This window comes from Jaculus jaculus, chromosome 4 (assembly GCF_020740685.1).
Source record: "Jaculus jaculus isolate mJacJac1 chromosome 4, mJacJac1.mat.Y.cur, whole genome shotgun sequence".
In the NCBI taxonomy this organism is placed as follows: Eukaryota; Metazoa; Chordata; class Mammalia; order Rodentia; family Dipodidae; genus Jaculus; species Jaculus jaculus.
The window spans coordinates 26,625,765-26,647,774 of record NC_059105.1 but is presented as its reverse complement, the minus strand read 5'-3'; the positions used below and the strand labels follow the sequence as shown (position 1 = coordinate 26,647,774).

The window sequence follows — 22,010 nt, the reverse complement described above, 5'->3', positions numbered from 1 at the left end:
CTGACAGCTCCAATGGGCTTTAGCAGAGGTAACTGTGGCATGCACTGACTCAATAATAACATCATACTTTACATTCTTCAAAGAAGGTGTGTGTTATGCTGCTATTCTCAGTAAGATTTGTCAACTTTATGCAAAGCTGCTAAGCTCTGAGGGTAATAACACTTCCTGAATGTTTTTATTTGTTCTGTGATGATTATAAATGCATTGCACTGTGTCATGTGACCCCTCCATTATCTTCTCATCTTGCTCCCACTTCTGTAGAAACCCTTCTACTTCCCACCATTTCCAGTGAATGAGCCACTAGAAGGAACTGCATGCTCTTCACCACAACTGTTAACTCCTCAGGGAGGGGCATGGTCTCATGAGCCCACCAACCACCCGTGACTGTCTAGCCCTGTTGTATACAGGTCTTTTGCAGGCAACCACAGCTGCTGTGGATTTAAAAGTATAGTAGTTGTGACGTGTCCAGGTGACAGAGCTCCACAGCACTCCTCCTCATACTTGAACTATTACATTTTTCCACCCCTTCTTCTGAAATATTCCCTGAGCCTTGAAGGAGAGGACATAGATGCTCCGCATAGGGCTGAACATTCAAAAACCACATATTCTCAGTGTTTGACCACTTGGGTCTCTGCACTCATAGCCACACCTCACACACAAGAAGATCTTTTCTGACCCCAGCCAAGAGCAGCACTAAGCTGTATAAGCTGTTGTAATTTGTGGATATAAACACAACTATCTAGATGGTGGTTGACTACACAATCCTTTAGCAAATTGTGCTGCCATCAAAAACAAATATACATTATGTTCTCCTGGGCATCCAAGAGCAGAGACAATAATGGCCTGGACTCTGTTGTGGGTCTCTGAGGCATCCCTGACCGACAACTCATAGGGGAGGTATCCTCTTCTTAGAGATGTTATTTCATTTACTAAATTATTCATTGCTTTATGGAACAACATCTTCCATCTATGCGGGATGCCTCTGTTGATTTTCAGTTTGTTCATTTTGTCCTAAAATTTATCTCTAGTTAGTTTATAAAGTAATAAGTTTCCATATGCCCTTTTCATCTCTCCTAAGTTTGTATAAGACTTCTCCCTCTTCTCCCCCATCTCTCTACCCTCATCACTGCTTAGTCCTTTCTTTCCAGAATATTTTCTCCAACTATTTTCTAATCACTTGTGTTCTAACTACCCTCTCCATTAAGGCATCTATTTTCTTCCCTGGCCTTTTCCAGCTTCCTTGTCTCTGTAGGTAATTCCAAAATTCATAGTTAGGATTCATATATGAGAGAGAACATATGATATTTGACTTTCTAAAGCTGTATTACCTCATATAATATGGTATTTTACTGCAAATTTCATTTTCTTTATAGCTATGTAAAATTCCTTTGTGAATATAGCAACAATGAACATGGATATATGAGTATCTCTGCACTGGGATATTGAGTCCTTCAGGTATAAGTCCAGGAGTATAATGAATGTGTCATATGAGAGTTTAACTCTTAGCTTGTTGAGTAACTTCTCAAAACTGCTTTCCATAGTGCTTGTACCAGTTTATAACCTCATCAACAGCAAATAAGAGTCCCTTTCTCACTATATCCTCTCCTGCTTCTGTGTTATTGATGATAGTCATTCTGACTGTGATGAGGTGGAATTTCAAAGTTGTTTTAATTTGCATTTCTCTGATGGCTAAAGATGGTGAAAAATTTTTAAATGTATGTAACCATTCATTTGCATTTCTTCTTTTAAGAACTCTGTTTAGAGGCATAGGTCCTATTAAAAACTAACCATTTGCAGAGAAAGAGAATATGAATATAAATATAAATATGAATATGTAAGGACCCCTTGCAACTGCAAACACATTCTGGATGTGTGTGCTACTTTGTGTACCTGGCTTTACATGGATACTGCGGAATGACACCTAGGCCCTCAGGTATTGCAAACAAGTCCATAGGCCATTTGTTTGATTTTTTTTTTTTTTGCTTCATGTTTAGATTTTGTATTCTTTATATATTCTAGATATTATTCCTCCATTAGATATGCAGTTTTCAAAGATTTTCTCCCATACTGAGGGCTGCCTCTTTATTCAAAGGACTTCTTACTTTGTGGCAAAGAAGGTTTTCAATTCCATAAGGTTCCATTTGTTGATTGTTTTCCTTATTTCTTAGACAATTGGAGTCCCATTGAGAAAGTCATTACTTATGTTAATATCTTAAAATATACTCTATACTTTTTCCTCTAGGTTTTTCAGAGTTCCAGGTTTCATATTGAGTCTTTAATTTGTTTGGGATTAGTTTTTTTGCAGGGTCAGACATAAGAATCTAGTCTCTTATTTCTTCTACATGTAGAAATTCCAATTTCTCAGAATCAGTTGTTGAAAATTCATTATTTTATCTATATGCATATTTTTGGCATCTTTGTCAACAATCAGGTGGCTGTAGTTACATGGACTTATACTTGGATCCTTTATTCTGCTACCTTGATCCATGTGTCTTGTTTTTATACCAGGAACATACTGTTTTTTTATCACTATGAATCTTCAGTATAACTTGGCATCAGGTGTTGTGATAACACAAGTGGTATTCTTTTGCTCAGGATTGCTTTAGCAATCAAGGGTCTTTTTTGCTTCCACGTGAATTTTTAAATTGTCTGTTCCATTTCTGTGAAGAACTGTACTGAAATTTTGACTGGGGTTGTAGAATCTGTAGATTCATTTTGGTAGAATGATAATTTTCATGGTATTAATTCTTTATAATCATGATAATTGGTAGTCTTGCTTTCTTCTAGTCTTCCTCACTTTCTTTCTTTGTTTTAAAGTTTCACTCTAGAGGGATTTCTCTTCACCAGCTACATGTTGCATTAACTTTTTCCCAGGAAGACTTAAACAAATGTATATCAACCCCCAGACAGAGCACTAACAGCAGGTCACAAAATAATTTCATTCAAACATCTTCAGTGAATCTGTGAATTTATTGAGGTGAACGTATATGAGCACGGATAATGCAAAGACAGCTGTATCACTGAAAAGCCCAACCTAGTATAGGTGGCTACTCATGAATGCTGCATCTCAGAAGCTCACAATAGAACTTGGAGGCAGCTCCACCCACTGGTCAGTCTCTCTCTCTCTCTCTCTCTCTCTCTCTCTCTCTCTCTCTCTATCTCTCTCTCATATTCTCTATATCACTTTTGGCAGAAGCTTGTGAATCTGGTAAGTTTCAAGAACTATTTGAGACTTGTGAGAACATCATTTATTTCCTGAGCCTTAACATGCTTTCAGAGTCTTAAGAGCCTACCTCCAGGATGAATACTTCAATTTGGAGGAACATTCTATGCAACATTAAGATTATTCCAAAGTATTTTTGAAGTTGTTATGAATAGGATTGTTTCTTGGATATTTTTCTACATGTTTGTCATTGGTGGATAGGAAATTTACTGATATTTATGTTAGTTATTTATCCTAATGCTTTGGTGAAAGTGTTATGAGCTCTAGAAGTTTTCTGGTGGAGCCTTTATGATCTCTTATGTATTAGAATAAGGATATTTGCACCTCTTACATATATATATATATATATATATATATATATATATATATATATATGCACATACATATATATGTATGTGTGTATGCACATAAATATATACACACATATGTGTGTATGTGCATATATACATATCTCCCTTATAGTTTTCTTTTATTTTTCTTTTTTTATTTTATTTTTCAAGGTAGGGTCTTGCTCTAGTCCAAGCTGACCTTGAAGTCACTGTATAGCTAAGACTTCAAACTCTTAGTAGCAGAAAAGAGAGTGGACACCATTGTTTATTTTGATAAGTTTTTTGTTGTTGTTATTGTTTTTGTTTTTTCTTTTTTACCTACCAGGGAAAAAGCTTCTAATTTTTCCAGTTAGCATGCTAATGGCTGTACATTTAACATATATAGCTTTTATTATATTGACATATGTTTTTTCCTTCCCAAGTGTCTCCAGGGTTTTTGGATTGAAGGACTATTGGAGAGTACTTTTCTGTGTATATGGAGAGAAAAATGTTAGTTCTGCCTTTGAGTCCATTGGTATGCTATATCCCATTCATTGTATTACATATAATGAAATATCCTTGCATTTTGGAATGAAACCTACTTAACTGTAGTCAATAATTTCTTTGATATAATCTTAATTTCTCTTTGCAATTATTTCATTGAGAATTCTTGCATATATATTCATCATGGAGAATGCTGGCACCCACAGAACACATTTGTAACAACCAGTGTAAGATGGGCTTGAGGTCTAGGGAACTCCTTCAGCTTTCTCCCTTCAGATCCTCTCCTTTCAAAATAACTTATATTCATGTAAACAATAGCCTTCAATGGATGGTGTCCTGCCCCAGGCCATCTTTCCTATTGACCCAATAGTTCCCCCTTTTTTTGGTTTTTAATGTATTTATTTGAGAAAGAGAGAGAAAGAGGCAGATGGAGAGAGAGAAAAAGAAAAAAAAGAGAATGAGTACGCCAAGACCTCCAACCACTTCAAACAAAATCCAGATGCATGTGCCACCTTGTCATCTGGCTAATGTGCGTTCTGGAGAACTGAACTTGGGTTCTTGGCTATACAGGCAAGACCCTTAACTGCTAAGCCATCTCTGAAACCTCTTTAATTTTTTGTTTATTTTTATTTATTTATTTGAGAGTGACAGACAGACAGAGGGAGAAAGAAGCAGAGAGAGAGAGAGAGAGAGAGAGAGAGAGAGAGAGTGAGAGAGAGAGAGAGAGAAATGACATGCCAGGGCCTCCAGCCACTGCCAATGAACTCCAGATACATGTGCCAACTTGTGTACCTGGATTACGTGGGTCCTGGGGAATCGAGCCTACACCCAGGGCCCTTAGGCTTCATAGGAAAGCACTTAACCACTAAGCCATCTCTCCAGCCCCTGCAACCTCTTTTTAATGGTGCTAATCTTAACAGTTACATCTGCTTGTTTTATAATAGTTTATAGAACTTTAAATTTGCTTACATTTTTGTTCTTGCCAAGCTCCACAGTTTTCATATATTTCTGCTTTGCATTTTGCTGTGTACAAGAGATCTGAATCAGAGCAATAAGGAAAAACTAGCACTTTCTTGCCTTGAAATTTCCTCTTCCAATTCCATTATCTGTTATTTTAAAATTCATTTTTTATTTAAGCTCTCAGGACATGGGCAGAATATAGCCAGTTTATTTGTTAGAATTTCATATGAAATGTGTGAATCCCAGTTCCCAAGAGAGTCCCTTTTTCCCCTCTTAATCCTCTTGAGCTGAGCCTTCAGTGTCCATGTTACTTTCAGCACTCTGGTCTTTCAAACTTTCTCAGAAATGGCCCTCTAAGCTCTGCATGTACTATTTTAAGTCCTCTCTAGTCCAAATTTCTAAACTTTTCTTCATTTTCCCCCAGAAAACAATTCTAACCATTTTGGAACCACATGACCAGGCTTATAACAGCAACAAGCCCACTTCTCTGTGAACAGATTCTCTGTCAGGTTTTTCTTTTTTAATAGTGTGAACAAGTACTCTGTCAGAAGCAACTCATGCAATCGCAAAGGTTCCATTTGGCCTGTAGTTTTGAAGGGAAGCTACCTGACACATAAGGCAGGGAGACAGGAGCAGGGGAAGAAGGGATCACATCTCACCAGCCTGGAAACAGAGGAAGAACAGGAAGTGAAATCTACTACAAAACCTCAAGGCCTGCCCAGAGTGACTCACTTCCGCCAGCAAGGCTTTACTTTCTATGCATCACAACCTTACCAAACAGCCCAACAGCAGGGGGCCAAATACCGAAACACATAAACCTATGTGAGGAAGAATTTTACATTGACACCACAGTGTTGTAGAAGGAAATTCATTTTGAAAGGAGATAATATTTAGATCTACTGTTTCTAAAGGAGCTGGCTTAACAGTTGGCAGCAAAAAAAAAAAAAAAAAAAAACTTTTTAAAAACACACACACAAAAACTTCTATGTGTCACAAAAAGCTAGCAGGTATGCATCACAGTGATCAGGCTATGTGTTTATATGGCATTTCCTCCTCTTCCACATACACAACATACATTTTCCACATATTCTGTGGAATTCATGTGATATAATTATGGCCAATCAAATGTGAATGGAAATAGGACTTGAAGCTATGTCAAATTTAAGGGTGTGTCTCTTCTGCTGTCCCTTTGAAGGCCTACATTCAGGACCAGCTGGCAGACTGCCATATTCCACTGGACTATGATATGCCCAAGGCAAATGAGACATGTTTGGCATATGTTTGGTGTTGAATGGCTGGTGTGCTGTGTTAGTTATCCTCTGAAGTAAACATTTATATGTAACATAGATAAAGAAATAAAACCCATGCTGGAGAGATTGATTAGTGGTTAAGGTGCTTGTCTGTAAAGCCTAAGAACCAAGGTTTGATTCCCCAGTACCCACATATGCCAGATGCACAAGGTGGTTCATTAGCAGTGAAGGAGTACATTAGCAGTGGCTGGAGGCTCTGGTATGCCCATTCTCATAAAAAAATAAAGAAGACTTGAAAATTTCCTTCAGAAAGTAACCAAATATCATCCAACATGTGCAACTGTGAAATCAAACATTTTATTCCAAGTTTAAGAGTGACAAAGCATCTTATAAGTCAGTTGTTTAGCCTCTGAACCTCACTGGATTTCATAAAGTGGAGTAAACAATCCCAAGGGGTTTTCATGAAGGCTGTTTGAGGAAATCTGTGTAAGATATTTACCCCAACCCCAGGCTGGGAAGCACTGGGTAAATAACACTGATGTTTGATAGACGCAAGATTCAGTCTGGCTTGTTCTAAAAGCAGTACTATCTCCAGGTCTATTGGGCCTTCTACCAAGAAGATTAAAAATACAAGAAATTTTATAACCTCATTAAGGTCAAAGTCTTAATCATACCTTTCTTACATACCTAAGACACAGTAGGTCAATTGAATCATTATAGGTAATGAGTGAGCTTTAATATAACTTAGATGAACAGACTTGAAGAAGAGAAAAAGAGAGTGCTTCTACTTTATCTCTTATTTCTGATAGCTATTATAAAATTTTAGGACCTTATGAGCATATACATATATATTCACTCATCACTCTTTTTCCTGAAATAACATGATCACAGTACACCAAAACCCAGTGTTAGTAAATAACCAAAGAATTCAATGTCTTCTATGAATTCTGAACCAAGAATAATTTTCACTCAAAACCCATTAGTAAGGAGAATGACTTCCAAAATGACAGCGTAAGGTCATTTGCAAATAAATTCCTCCATAAAAGCCAAGTGAGCAGTGGAAACATTTGGCAAAATCAACTTTTTTTTTGTTTAACTCTGAACCAATCCAAGAATCATTTATTCAAGAAAAAAAATCTCAAATATGAGTAAAAACAATGGACTTTCTTATGTTTTAACCTTCCAGTTTCCAAATAGGAAATCTGGACAATGTAATACCTATAGGTGACTTGGCAATGCTCTGACATAGTTGTAGGATGTAGCAACCATGTGGATGTGAGTGTCTATGCACATGCTCAGGGAAGCCTTGGAAAGAGACCCTAAGCATAAGGAGTGGAAGAGATAGGAAGGAGACAGCTATATGCTTCACCTATGATGGAGGTGATACCCAACAGGTACACAGTTGTTCTTCAAAGGCTTATGTGTCCACAACATTTACTTCCCATTAAACTAACCTTGCCAAAAGTGCCGTAGCTGCCTTCAGACATGGAATGCTGATTGCTTTCAAGGAAGGCACTAGTCAAAATGCACAACAGCTGAGAGCCGTGCTGTGAAAGTTGAGGAAGAGACTCATACAAAATGAGTCAACTGGTTTTCAGCAGGGCGTTGAGAAATTTCAATGGAGGAAAGGTGAAGTGAGACCCTACATATGAATTTACAAAAAGATGAAGTTAATCACCTACTTCCCACCACCCTGAAAACATACTCAAATCAAATTAATAAGAAAAAACTTTATAGCTCTTAGAAGAAACTAAAAATGAATCTTTGTGTCCTTGTATTAAAAGGTAGTTTTTAGATATGACCCCAAAGGATAAGTGCCAAAATAAACTGATTTTGTAGAAATTAAAAACATTTATAAATAAATACATGAAAATGCAGGGAGATATTACTTGCTAGCCATTAATATGGGTATAAAAGTTAATAAACTATCCAAAATTTTGTTTATGGAATATAATACAAGCAAAAAGTTCACAGTTATTATCTTTAGTATGTACATTTGATTCAAAACAAGATATAATTAGATGCTTATATCATTTACTTCCAAAATTTTTGTACCAATATTTTCCTATTTTTAAGATTCTTTTACCTTTTTAAAAATTTTAAGGTGCCTTTCACATGCTTCCATGATTTTTCTTATTTTTATTTGTTTATTTGCAAGTAGAGCAAGAGAAAGTGTCAGATAGATGAGACAGAGAGAGAAAGAGAGAAAATGAAAATGACAGAGCTTTCAGGCACTGTAAGCGAACTCCAGACATATGCCCACCTTATGCATCTAGTGTATATGGGTCCTGGGGAATCAAACCTGGGTCCTTAGGCTTTGTAGGCAAGTGCCTTAACTGTGAAGCCATCTCCCCAGCCTCATTCATGATATTTCTTAATTCACTTATTCTTGATAAAGTTATTGAGTCTTTTTAAATAATTTCGGTTGAAATTAATTTAAAATATAATTTGTAACTAATTTTTTAATTCCTTTTTCTCTTTCTGAGAGTTTTAAAAAATATATGTTGATTTCTCAAATTTATCATCTATTTTATTCAACCTCAACTAACTCATCTCTACTCCATTCTCAAAGGTGAAGTTTAAAACTGAAACAAATTTTGGCTTTTGTAATTAACATTTTGTAAAATTTCCTTTGCAAATTTTAATTGTCTAATTTCACACTCCATTGCTACATGGGAAAGATCATTGATTATGGTTCTTTTCCATGTGAACAAATATGCACTACATATGGACTTCAGCTAGTCATTGCACACTTGGAACAGCTGGAGGCAGCCTGAGCTATGTTCTTTTGCCTGATCCCTAATGTTCAATTATGTATACTACTGGTCCCTGAAGTATTGGAGACCATCCCTGAAGAGCTTTAACTGGGAACACATGCAAACATTTCACTTCCACAGTGCTACCATTGAATGCAGAGTTTGTTTGTTTGTTTGTTTGGTTCCTACCAGACATATGGATTTTCAAAGTTACCTTTTTATATATGAGTTTTGAACACTGATTCATAATATATAGACTCAATAAAGTATTTCACTTCCACAGTCATGGTCCATTTGGACTATATGAATGAAGTGGTTGTAAGGGACATTCTTATGGCAGCCATCTTGAATTCCTCTGGGTCTCCAGCTTGGCTGCCTTTGCATGTCCAGAAGCCCACCTCACTATGCTCAGATCAACTTCAGAACTGCCCATGGCCTTGCTCACAAAATGCTTGTAGGGGTGTGAACTGTAAGTAATAATTACCCAATTGGTAAAGCATGCCATTTTTGCCACACATAATTGATAAGTTCAGCTTAACAAAGTACTTATTCAACTGTCACAGCAATTATTTAAATTGGGGTTGTAGCTCAGGGATACAGTGCTTAGCTAGCATGTGTGACACTCTGGGTTAAATCATCAGTACTTTAAATTTAAAGCAACAACAGCAACAACAAGAAATCAATCATAGTGTTCAATACCTTTCCTGTGTGCAGTTTATCATCCTGGTATTATCTTTATGACCCCACTATCTCTCATTGAGTTACATGATCTTCATTTCTAAATTTGTCTAGCTCCCTACTATTCTCTTTAACTGTATAGTGTGGATCTGTCTGAATCTATTACCCTGAGTTACTTTAAAATAGTACATGGTGCCTTCCTAATTTTTACCTGTCTTGACTAGTGATTAAATTTCTGAAAGAAGTATAGTTTCTGCATCTTTAAGTATGATCTGTTATTTTGACTTTTAGCATCATTCTAAAGGTTTTATGATTTGTTAAGGGGAGAAAAAAAATACTCAATTATAAACTCATCTGAATCTTTTGATTTTTGCTGCGTTGTACCTGCTCCCTTGCATGGTGAGGCCTTATGTCTCATGAGCTTTCTGCTTTTAACAGTCCCTTACTTCCAAAAAGGCCTGCTTCTGATCTTCTGTGACCCTGGAGTTTCTTCACCCAAACATAGATCATCTATCTGCTACATGCTGTGTGCTTTTTGTTCCAGAAAAAGGAAAATAAATACTTGCTTCAGTGATCTATAATTTTTTTTAATGTAAACTAGCCACAGGTGTTTTGGGATTTCGAGGACATTTGTCTCAATAATTATTAAGGCACTATGGATATTGTAAACTGGTTAAAGGTGATTGCTTACAAAGCCTGCCAGCCGTGGGATCAATTCCACAACTATCCTCATAAAGCCAGATAGGCATTCATTTGTACCAACAAGAAACCTGGCACATATAGTGTATATACACACACACACACACACACACACACACACACACATAAAATTAAATATAAATATTTTTAACATCTGATTTTTTATATAAAGAGAAATGGTAAGAAACAATAAATCTATTTGACTACAGTTTATTTCATAGATTCCTTGAAATCCTGGCTTCTGGTGACAGATTTCCTGTTTTCATGCTTAGAACATGTTGCCCTTTGGTTTCCTGTTTCCTGGTCATTCTGATAAATGCCACATGAAAGAAGTGAGAGGCCTGGGCATATTATTTAGCAGCTGATATTTATTTTTAATAGATGATTAAAATTGACCTTTAGGGTCATTTTTGCAGTTGAAGGTTTTTTCATTTTATGAGCATATTTTGCCCAAAGATTACTTCTGTAGGCAAGAAGTTTCTCAGGTCAAAGAGATGCTGTCAAAATAATGACTGCAGGAAATGTTAAATGTCATGAGGAACTAACATTTTGCCTGTAGTTAAACCAAAAATCATTCAACTATATCTAAGTTATAAATAAATATTAACTTGTATGACCTAACCTTGCTGATTGAAAGCCTGATTAAATTACAGAGGAAATCTTGACAAGTTACTTCACTTTGTAGAAAATTTTGTTGCTGCATTAAATATTAGTATATCTCACAGTCATCATTTCAGGCATTTTAATATATCCAAAGGTGTTCTAATTGAGAGTATACAACCCCTTGGAAGACCTGGAGCCCTCAGGCCTATGATGTATTATGTTGTAAATGTGTATTGAGACCATGTCTACGTTGTTACCCTGGCTTGTAGAATGGCTATTCTTATACTCTTAAACTCAATTCAAAGACTATGCAAGTAGTCTTTGACCAGTAGCCACTATAAAGCAACAAGACAGATTTTCCTACTTAGGTATTATTGCTGACACATAGGTGGGAAATGACAAGGCATTAGCAGTATATTAAGTAAGATCATCAGCATTTTATTGTCATCCTTGTCCTAGAGGATAACAGTTTTTCTTAGACAGGTGACTCACAGGTGAAAAGTAATAGCAAAGGCTAAAGCATTGTAACTTTTACAGAGGACCAATTGAAAGAAGCTCAGGTTGCAAAGAACTACCAGAAATGGATTGCAATACTCCAGGAGAAAACGTGTGCAAAGCCCCACAACCTGGTTAAACCCAGACGCTTCAGGGAAAGTGATCCCTAGAAAATTACCATAATAGCTGTTCTGACTTGTTCAATTCTCACTGTGTAGGATATAAGTTGATACATTGCATTGCATTCGATGGATTAAGTTATTACATATACATGCTATTACTAGAATGCTGTTTCAGAAAATCTAACCAAGGTCAAATCATTGGTGAAAAATAAAGCAATGGTTTATATAGATGTATTAAAGATGCTTCAATATAACTAGCTCTCAAACTGAAATTATGAAAGTGAGAATTTAATATAGTCCCAGGTGTTTAATATAATGGCTAGATTTCTAGAATAAGGAATATGGTTAAATGAACAGATTTGTAGAAAAGGTCATAATTTTGTGTTTTTTAAATTTATTTATTTATTTATTTATTTATTTGAAAGAGGAAGAGGGAGAGAGAGAGAAAGAGAGAATGGGCAGGCCAGTGCCTCTAGCCACTGCAAACAAACTCCAGACACGTGTGCCTCCTTGTGCATCTGGCTAATGTGGGTCCTGGGGGATTGAACCAGGGTCCTTTGGCTTTGCAGGCAAACACCTTAACTGCTAAGCCATCCCTCCAGCCCAATTTTGTGCTTATCTAGCTTGTAATGTCCATGGGATATTAAGAAAAAGGTGTTTAGTATATGAATCTGATCTCAAAAGAGAGTGGTGCAACTGCTGTAAGAAAATTGCATAGCAGATTTTGCCCCACCCCAGCACTTTTACTTAATAGAAGAACGATGTAGGAATCTCATGGGTTTTGTGCTGAAATGTATGTTAGGCTTATATAAAATGAACTTTTAGTCTTGCCTGGGCTCCTTCATATAAGTGACTTGGGTGGTTTAGCTGCTTATGGAGTCAAATGGAGGGTTGCCCATGCTTTCTACACACCCCAGTCTCAGCTTCTCACTCTGCACTCCTGACAGACTAAGCTAGGTTTGGTTACACCAAAAGGCTTAGCTTCAAATACTAGCAAGTCCAGCTGTGCAAGAGAATAAGCAGAAAAGTGCTGGGACTGGCACCACATCTCTGCCTGCTCATCCCAGAGGCAGACAATGTGGGTATAGAGCTATAGAGTCACAGGTTTAAATGGAGAAAGACTTGGTAAACTGAAACCACTTTTAAAATTCTGTCTTCTTTATGAACAGTAAGGACATGCAGTGGACTTTTCCCTCAAAAGTCCATGCTTATTTCTTTTCTTCTTACAGAAATATTAATATCACTCTTCTCACTTTAAAACATGTCTCATCTTGAAAGATGAATTATGTGGGAGCCTTGTTCTTCTCAGGGCTTGGAGAGGTGCTTAGAATAGAAAAAGATGAACTCGGGCTGGAGAGATGGCTTAGCAGTTAAGCGCTTGCCTGTGAAGCCTAAGAACCCCGGTTCGAGGCTCGGTTCCCCAGGTCCCACCTTAGCCAGATGCACAAGGGGGTGCACGCGTCTGGAGTTCGTTTGCAGAGGCTAGAAGCCCTGGCGTGCCCATTCTCTCTCTCTCTCCCTCTATCTGTCTTTCTCTCTGTGTCTGTCACTCTCAAATAAATAAATAAATAAATAAAATTTAAAAAAAAAAAGAAAAAGAAAAAGATGAACTCACTGAAGCAGAATGTATGAAATGACCAGGAGAATTAGGTTACAATTAGAGTTTATAAAGGTGGTGCTAGGGAGGAAGCCATGTTTCAGAATAAGATGGTACTGAAAAATTCCATGTGAGAAGAACTAAGTTAGAGGACAGATGACAAGGCCAACACCTTATGAAGTGATGACAAGTAACATGGACTGTAAATGTCGACTGCATTTTCCATCTAGAAAGGGCTTTAGTGAACATGTTGAAAGCTTTCAGAAGAGTCATTGCAATGGATTAGATACTGACCCTAACTCTTGATCTCCTGCTAATTTCATCTCAAAACTAAATTTTACTGTCTTAGTCTTACATTTAAAATGATAGGACTAGGTTCTGAGGAATTAACACCCACAAAACTAACATTCTCCATGTTTGGATTCTTAAAACAGATACCAAGGTAAAAGCCAATATGTAAGAACCAAGACTTATTGCTTATACTCCTTTACTTCCCATCTTTTTGACACTAAATGAAAACAATCTGATGTATGTTCATCGGCAATTATGCAAATTTATTTTAGGACCATAAGTTCTTCTTAGTTCATGTGTTCCTGTTCTTGATTGATATGAAACCTAAAAAGACCTACTGTTATTCAGGACATTGTTCTCTTCCATTTGGGGAGCTGTGATATTTTAGCTTGATCTACAATCTTGCTGAATGTATGAAACATGACAGCTTTGAGGTTTGCTAAGTCATCTTTTGACAATTGTTCTAACTTTGTTCAAGCAATTAAGAAAATACTGAATTCTCTAGTAGTGTTTACTGTTAAAAGCTTTGGAAATTTTACATTGGGTAAGATTCCATCTATGAGCAGGTACAGCATCAATGGTAGTAAATTACATTATTTTCTTTTAGTAACAAAACCTGCAGCTGAAATATAGGAAGGATAGCTTTTATGAAATTGAAGTTTCAAGGATAACTCATTGGATAGCACATGAAAGGCCACAAAATATGGCTAGCATTAATTTCACAATAACAACAAAACGAAAACAAGAAAGGAAAAAGAAGAGAAAGCCTGCAATGCACATCTTTAGATTTTGCAGGCCTATTCAGTGTAAGTGGATATCAAATTCCTTTTGGGATTTTCAATTTCATTTATTTTATCAATAAAAAGAGCCCTCTTGGGAGGAAAGGGATAAATCATATTTAAATGAAATACAAGAGATTACCCAGTAGCTGAGCTTTTTACCTTGACTAATCCAATAGCTTTGGCAAAATATTTCAATGTCAAAGGCATCATAAGTATTCTACAAGGTAAGTCTGGCAAAAATAAATCAATAACAAAGTATTGGATTTGATTAAAATGTTTACTTTCCCCCCCTCCACCCTCCCTATTCCCAAGCTAAATGGCCCTGCCTCACACTAATCTGATATTTGTTACAGTAATTGGCTTCCTTGTCTGTTGCCATATGCCTCATGGCTTAGAATGCATCTTTGAATCACAGGCTTTTCTGTTTCTCCATGATTTCCTTAGATAGGGTTCTTGCTCAGATAGTATACCATGTGCCACTGAACATGTTAACAAACTTGGAAGAGAGAGTTACAAATTTCATTTACAGAACTTACTTTGAGTTTGACAGTTTTTTTAGAATGAATGATACAACTTTTATAAGGGCAATGCATGCTCGACAAGATAACTGAACAATGCTGACCAGCTCAGCAATAGTGAAATCTTTTCCTTTTGGGCCCAGAAGAAACTTAAGTATTACAAAGTGTCCCAGGAAAGGGACATTTGTGTTCATGTTGAACCTATTCTTTTTGCATAGAACATTCTCCAAACTCTGCTTTCCCTCCATGTTCATTTCATCTATTTTCAGCCTACCTGCAAGTTTTAGCTTTCAAATTTGCTTCTTGAGAACCTTTTTTCCTAGTCTTCTGAAATTGGGATAATTTTTGAGGTAACGATTTCACCTTGGAATTTCTCCAATGTATAGCACAAGTAATTTTTGAAAGAGTGCACTTGAAATCTGGTAGAGCAGGACTATGTATTACTAATACCTTGTGACACTGAAAAATATTTGTCACCTGACTAATAATTTAGTTGCATTTTAGGGCGTTCAGATGTTATTTGTGAATCATGACACAAGTGTGGGGGGTCACCTCTCTCCAGTACATATTACCCTTTATCTATTTCCTTTCATGATCCTAAAAATAGTTTTGTCATGGATAATATTATAGGACTGTTGTTAGGCCACAGTGTTTATAAAAACAAAAATTTTGGGGCTGGAGAGACGGCTTAGCGGTTAAGCGCTTGCCTGTGAAGCCTAAGGACCTTGGTTCAAGGCTCAGTTCCCCAGGACCCACGTTAGCCAGATGCACAAGGGGGCACATACATCTGGAGTTCATTTGCAGTGGCTAGAAGCCCTGGTGTGCCCATTCTCAATCTCTCTCTCTCTCTCTCTCTCTCTCTCTCTCTCTCTCTCTCTCTCTCTCTGTCTCTTTCTCTCTCTGTGTGTCACTCTCAAATAAATAAATTTAAAAAAAAATTAAAAAACATTGCCTCTCAAGACCCTCTAGAAATTGACCCAGATAAATTTTGTAATCTTGTCACATCTTCTTCCTTTCTACTCATAGTAACAGTATGCTCTCTCCAGAAGAGTTCTTCATGCCTTTGGGTTTTATTGGACTTCCTGGCCTGTGTATGAACTGATTTTATATATTGTCCACATTCTCAGTGCCCACCTAACAGCTTCAACCTGTTATAAAACAACTCATAATGGGTCTATTTCTCATTGATTTCTTTTTTGTTCAATTTCCATTGGCTACCACTATCTCAGTAGTTACTCTAATCAAGTTTTTGACTCAATCTGAAGAAATATTTCCTGCCTTACTCTGTCATCTCCATAGTTGGCAATTTTGGGAAATTAAACAACAAACAATTGTGTTAGAAGTGAATAATTTGGGCTGGATAGATTTCTCAATGATTAAGACACTTGCATGTAAAACCTAACGATCTGGAGCCATATGCACAAAGTTGTGAGTGCATATGGAGTATGTTTCCAGTGGCTAGAGGCCCTGGCATACCAATTCTCTCTCTTCTCTCTCTCCTTGTAAATAAATAAATATTTTTTAATTTTTAAAAATGAACACTTTTTTCCTATTAAAATCAATTGACAACTAATGACTGTGAATTCATATTATTTATCAAGATAGTTTCAAGGTCATATGACACTTACATGATGAAATTTAGGTTCAAGGTGACTGACACTGGGGAGTCATGGGAAATGTACATTAAAATGGGTTAGATAATACTTCTCCCCTTTTTCTGGTTAAATATTAGTAACAACGGGACTATATGACAAAGAAATTCATTATAGTGACTGAAAAAAATTAAATGCATATAACACTCTGATATTAATTTTAATGAAATATATCTAAATATAGAGATTCTCTTGTAATACTTTATAACTTCAGTGTCCTCCTGTTTCATATGCACATTATCAGGAAAGTTGAGTTTTAGAATATTAGAACAGTCCAACAATAGTCAACATTTCAAAGATGTGTAAATTAACAAAGAAACAAACAAAACTTTCAGGGTGAAAAAAATGAAAGACTTATAAGCAGAAATCTACAACTGGCTAGAGTTATGTCTCATTATGGAAGAAACTTCACCCTCAGAAAGCCATGAATACTTGGAAGTGGCATTTTTAAAAATTAGAAGAAAGGGCAGTTACAATGAAATCTCTCTTCTCTAGTTTCACATACATTGGATTGTATGATGCAGTCAAGCATCTCTTCCCATGTACACACACCCACACTCACACCCATCCCCCCACAGATGTGCAGAGAAATTTTGAAAACAATTGTAAAAATTTGTAGAAAGAAAATTGACAACAAGCATAAATGTCCCAACATAAAAATAGGGGCTGGAGAGATTGCTTAGTGGTTAAGTGCTTGCCTGCAAAGCCTGAGGACCCCAGTTCAAGGCTCGACTCCCCAGGACCAATGTAAGCCAGATGCACAAGTGGTCGCACGCATCTGGAGTTCATGTGCAATGGCTGAAGGCCCTGGTGCACCCATTTTCTCTCTCTAGCTGCCTCTTTCTCTCTCTGTTGTTCTCAAATAAATAAAAATAAACAAAAAAATAGTTTAATCATTGTCATAAAACAGAAAAAAAATTTCAGATAGATGAAAACCTTCCTAAACTGAAGATTAAAGTCATTAAACACAATGGATATTCTAAAGCATATTGATACCAAGATATAAATTTATTAATTACTGTCCACTGATAGATCCTCAAAGTGAGAAATTATTGACAATATGAAAAAACACAAGCTGTTTTCAGACTTTTTTAATGAAAGACTATGAGTTATATAAAATACTAGAGCAATATCTACAATAGGTAAAATGACAAGAATAATGCATGATGTCCTGTCTACCCAATAATGTGCATCATTCCCAAATAGTAAAGAACTCAGAAAATACATAGTTCGTACACTTGGTCCTGCTGGAGAAACATGTAACAGCAGCAGCAGAAGCCTTTGACAATGTCTACACAAACAGTGAGTAACAACATGTAGCAGATGCAACAGCAAACCGCTGGGAAAGGATTCTATTCTATTAAAAAATAAAAAAAATTCCGGGCGTGGTGACGCATGCCTTTAATCCCAGCACTTGGGAAGCAGAGGTAGGAGGATTGCCATGAGTTCGTGGCTACCCTGAGACCACATAGTGAATTCCAGATCAGACTGAGCTAGAGTAAGACTCTACCTTGAAAACAAACAAAACAAACAAAAAAGAACAAAAAAAACTGGAGCACTGGCAGCCAACTACAGTAACAGATAGTTCATAACTGCAAGAGGACTTGAGCCCATGGTATTTTACTTGAGAAGGAAATACCTGGAAAGCACATTTATCTGATGAAAAAAAAAAAAGAATAAAAATAAATATAAGGACAGGTAAAAAGAATCTACAAGAAACTGGATTAAGGACTAGTGATTATTGAAACCATTTAAGATTCAGAGTGGTCATCTTGATACATATAATAAAACTTGAAGCAAGTACAACAGTCAGAATCTGATAAGGTAGGAATATAAATTTAGCAATTTAATTTCAGTGTACTTCAGAGCTGGGTGTTGACAGAAATGCTATAAAGTGAAAGGTGATTTTTTTTCATTTTAAAACCTCTTTAACTTTGATATAATTTTAGACATACAGAAGAACTGCGTGAACAGATAGTTCATAATTCCCACAGCCTTCAGTCAATTTACTGTAACACCTACAGAACTATGGTCCAATGAGCAGAGCAAGAAAGTAATGTCAGGGCACTGCTTTTACCTGAGGCTTTGATCAGAATTCTCCCATCTTTCCAGAGATATTCTTTCTGCTTCAGATCCCAATGCAGAAATGGATGTTCCATCCTTTCAGGTCTCTTTCATCTCCAGCTGGTGAAAGCTCATACAGTTTTCTGGTCTTTCATGAACCTATATTTTTGTCGACTAGTAGCTACATATTTTGTAAAATGACCCTCAAATTGTGTTTTTCTTGTATTTCCTCCTGGTCTATAACAAGGACTTCTGAGAATAAAACAAGAGGTAAAATTTCCTCAATATATCATATCAAGTGATAAAGCATAAAATTATAATATTAACTATTTAAATATTTCATAACATATAGACTAGGATGAAATAAAACTATGTTTCAAATTTAAACATCCCTGTACTTTAATTCATTTTTTTCAGGATTCAGAGAATAGAGATTTCTAGAAAAATCTTATTTTTAAAAAATACAACTGGGTGTGGTGGCAAACACCTTAAATCCCAACACTCTGGAGGCAGAGGTAGGAGGATCGCTAGTTTGGAGGCCAGCTTAAGATTACAGAGTAAGGTTCTTGTCAGCCTAGGTTGAAGTGATACCCTGCAGTGTGATATCAGTTTTTTTTAATAGCGGCTTTAACAAAATTCTTATAACATTTGATAAAAATATCTATTTATACTCTTTATCTGTTTATTGCCATTTCCATACCCATTTCTTTATCTGCATTTATTTCTTGTTGCAAACATGGAAATAAAGATTCTAAAATAAATTTTGGGAATATTAACCGTAGTTATTGCTGGTATATAATAAGTTGTGCTTCATCTACCTTTTCTTTTTTTTTGTGCTTTCAGTTCTGTTTATCAGGATAAACAAGAGTGTATTTGGATGGGAAGCAAAAAAATGGAAAAAGGTAGAAGGTGAAAGTAACACAGGGAGCTGCTAACCTGGCAGGGGTCCTGAGCAGGTAGTCAGCTAGTGACCTGGATCAGGGGTTTTTATTCCCTTGGGGGTATAAATTAAGTATCAAGTTGTGGTAGACTGGATTGGTTACTTGGGATGTGCAGGCTTCTGATAGGCTGATGACCTGCTACCCTTGGAAATATAAATTAGGCATCAAGATAGGGTAGGTGGCACTGGTTACTTTGAGTGAATGCCTAGGGTCTCTGGTAGGCTGATGAGTTAGGCAGAGGCTTGGTTACTTTGCATAGGCCAGCAAACATCCTGGGAGTCAGCATGAGTAAAGGATTTTTGACCTTTTGGAAGTCAGGGGTTTATATTTTGGGATTTTAGTTCCCAGATTCTGCTTTCTGGACACATTACAGAATGTATGTGCTCATTGGCTCTGTCCAGCCATAAGGATACCTTTTTATTCCTTATGGACCCATGATACTGACTAGCTATGTACAAAATTGAGCTACCTTACTCCTAATGCTGTCATGATTTTACTGAAAGGTAGGAGAGTTGCTATCTTATTTATATTTAACTCTTGATAACTAGCATATTAAAAATATTTGTCAATCTTTATCTAATTAAATGACTCAGTTCTGAGACATTCTATACATTGAAGAATCTAGTACCAATGCATTCTTTTTTCAAAGCATATAGAAGTAATCTATTCCTGTTGATAAATTTTAAAATCAAAAATTTCCTTTTAGACTATTAATGAATATTGGAAAGTTTTGCTGCACAGTGATTATGGCAAAATAGCACAAATGAAGAAAATCTTTATTAAGTTTATTATAACCCATCTGTGGAAAATGTATGTGAGCCCAAGAAAAGTACCCTTCATATAGTTCGTAGACCCAAGAAGTGAGCACTTGTATGTACCTGATGTCTTCTGTAATGGATGAAGAATGGCATTGCCATTTGTATGGTAATGGTGATTGCATCATAAATAATAAGACAGTCTAACTTCTTTATTCTTTTTGTTGAAAACTTTAATGTATAAACATACAATAGCTTATGTTCCCATCACTTTATTCTTTTTTAGTACCGGGTCCTCTGACCCCCATCCTCTGAAGACCCTTGTTTTTTTTTTTTTTTTCAGTAGCCCTTCCTCTGCTTTGATGTCTCATTCCTTTTTCCTCCTCCTTCCTACATGTCAAAATGCTGATGAGCCTCAGAATCAGTACCTTTTTCTGGTGTGTTTGAAATTGCCTTTAGAGATAAACTATAGGTAGCCTCTTATTTTCTACATTAATGCATTTGAGTCTTCATGATCTCTACCATCTCCATAGAGAAACTTCTTAGGCTAGCACTGAAAGCTTTCTGGATCTTGATTAGCATTTCATGATCATCAGATAATATTCTCAGTGCAATATAGCTTTCATTTCACACTTGTGATGTAGATTTGGGACCAAATGAAAATCTACAAGTATGTTTTTGCCCAGAAGCTCTGTATATTACTGTGTTTTATCATTTTATATTAGTTTTAGTATGTGTCTCTTCTGAGTACTTAAAATGAATAGGTCTTTACAGTGTAACCAACCTTTGGTCCACCATATTTCCTCCCCTTTCCAGGTCTTGACCCAAAGGATCCTGCATGGAGAGGCTGTTGAGTGGCCCAACAATGCTAACTGTGATGTGTTTTCCTTTCAGTAGGCATCACAACTTGATGCCTGTTAGAATTACTACAGAACAAAACTTAGGTCTTTTAATCTCTCAATCAAATATTTTCCATATAATATGTTTTGGCTAATTTATACTTCAGCTACAATCAAGGCTCTCTGCCCTGTCCTTAGTCTGTTTCTCTCAAATATGCACAAAACAGTAGCTTCTGCATCTCTATCTCTGTGGAATAAAATCTTCCTTGAGATGATTTTGTGCTTTTCCATGCCCTACGTACTGTGCCTCTTGTTACCACCCTTCCCGTAGGACAACTCAAGGTAATCCATGATTTATTTTTGCATGAAAATTATTTAATGACACTGTTTTCTGTTAAATATTATGCTGAGAATATTTCAAGCCTGTGTTCCCTGCACTTAGATATCTCCAGTGTAGTTATCTAAGTTTTCATACTGTTACATTATATTTATTTGTGAGATAATCTTTTGTCGTGTCTTGGAAATTATATTTGTTAGTATCTTATTGTTTAGTATCTCCATTTCAAGTTTGACCTTTCTGCTATTTAATTAGAACTATCCTCATTTCAGCAACTTTCATATGCTTTGGAGAATTACCTAACAAAATAAGACCACTGACTGGTTCTCAAATAAGGACTGGCAACGCAAAAGAACTGCCATGCTCACAGTTGTTCAATAGCTAATGTATAGTATGATATAAGTTTAACCTTCACACATAAGCATAAGTTATTTAATAAATATAGATTCATGTATGCATAAGTACATATTGACACACACACACACACACACACACACACACACACACACACATAACTTGGTTGTTGATGGAGTTTTTCTAAATTCTATGAAGATAACCACTTTAAAAGATCAAAGTCTTTTATAAAATATATGACCTAAAGCTGACATAGATTTTACTGCAAAAAGGCCACATTGT

At 36.3% G+C, this 22,010-nt stretch overlaps 1 protein-coding gene across 2 annotated transcripts in view; it reads left to right on the top strand.

Moving 5' to 3' along the window:
• The window catches only part of Spag16 (sperm associated antigen 16), a 901,897-nt gene that overhangs the window by 457,235 nt on the left and 422,652 nt on the right, over positions 1 to 22,010 (top strand). The window lies entirely within an intron of this gene.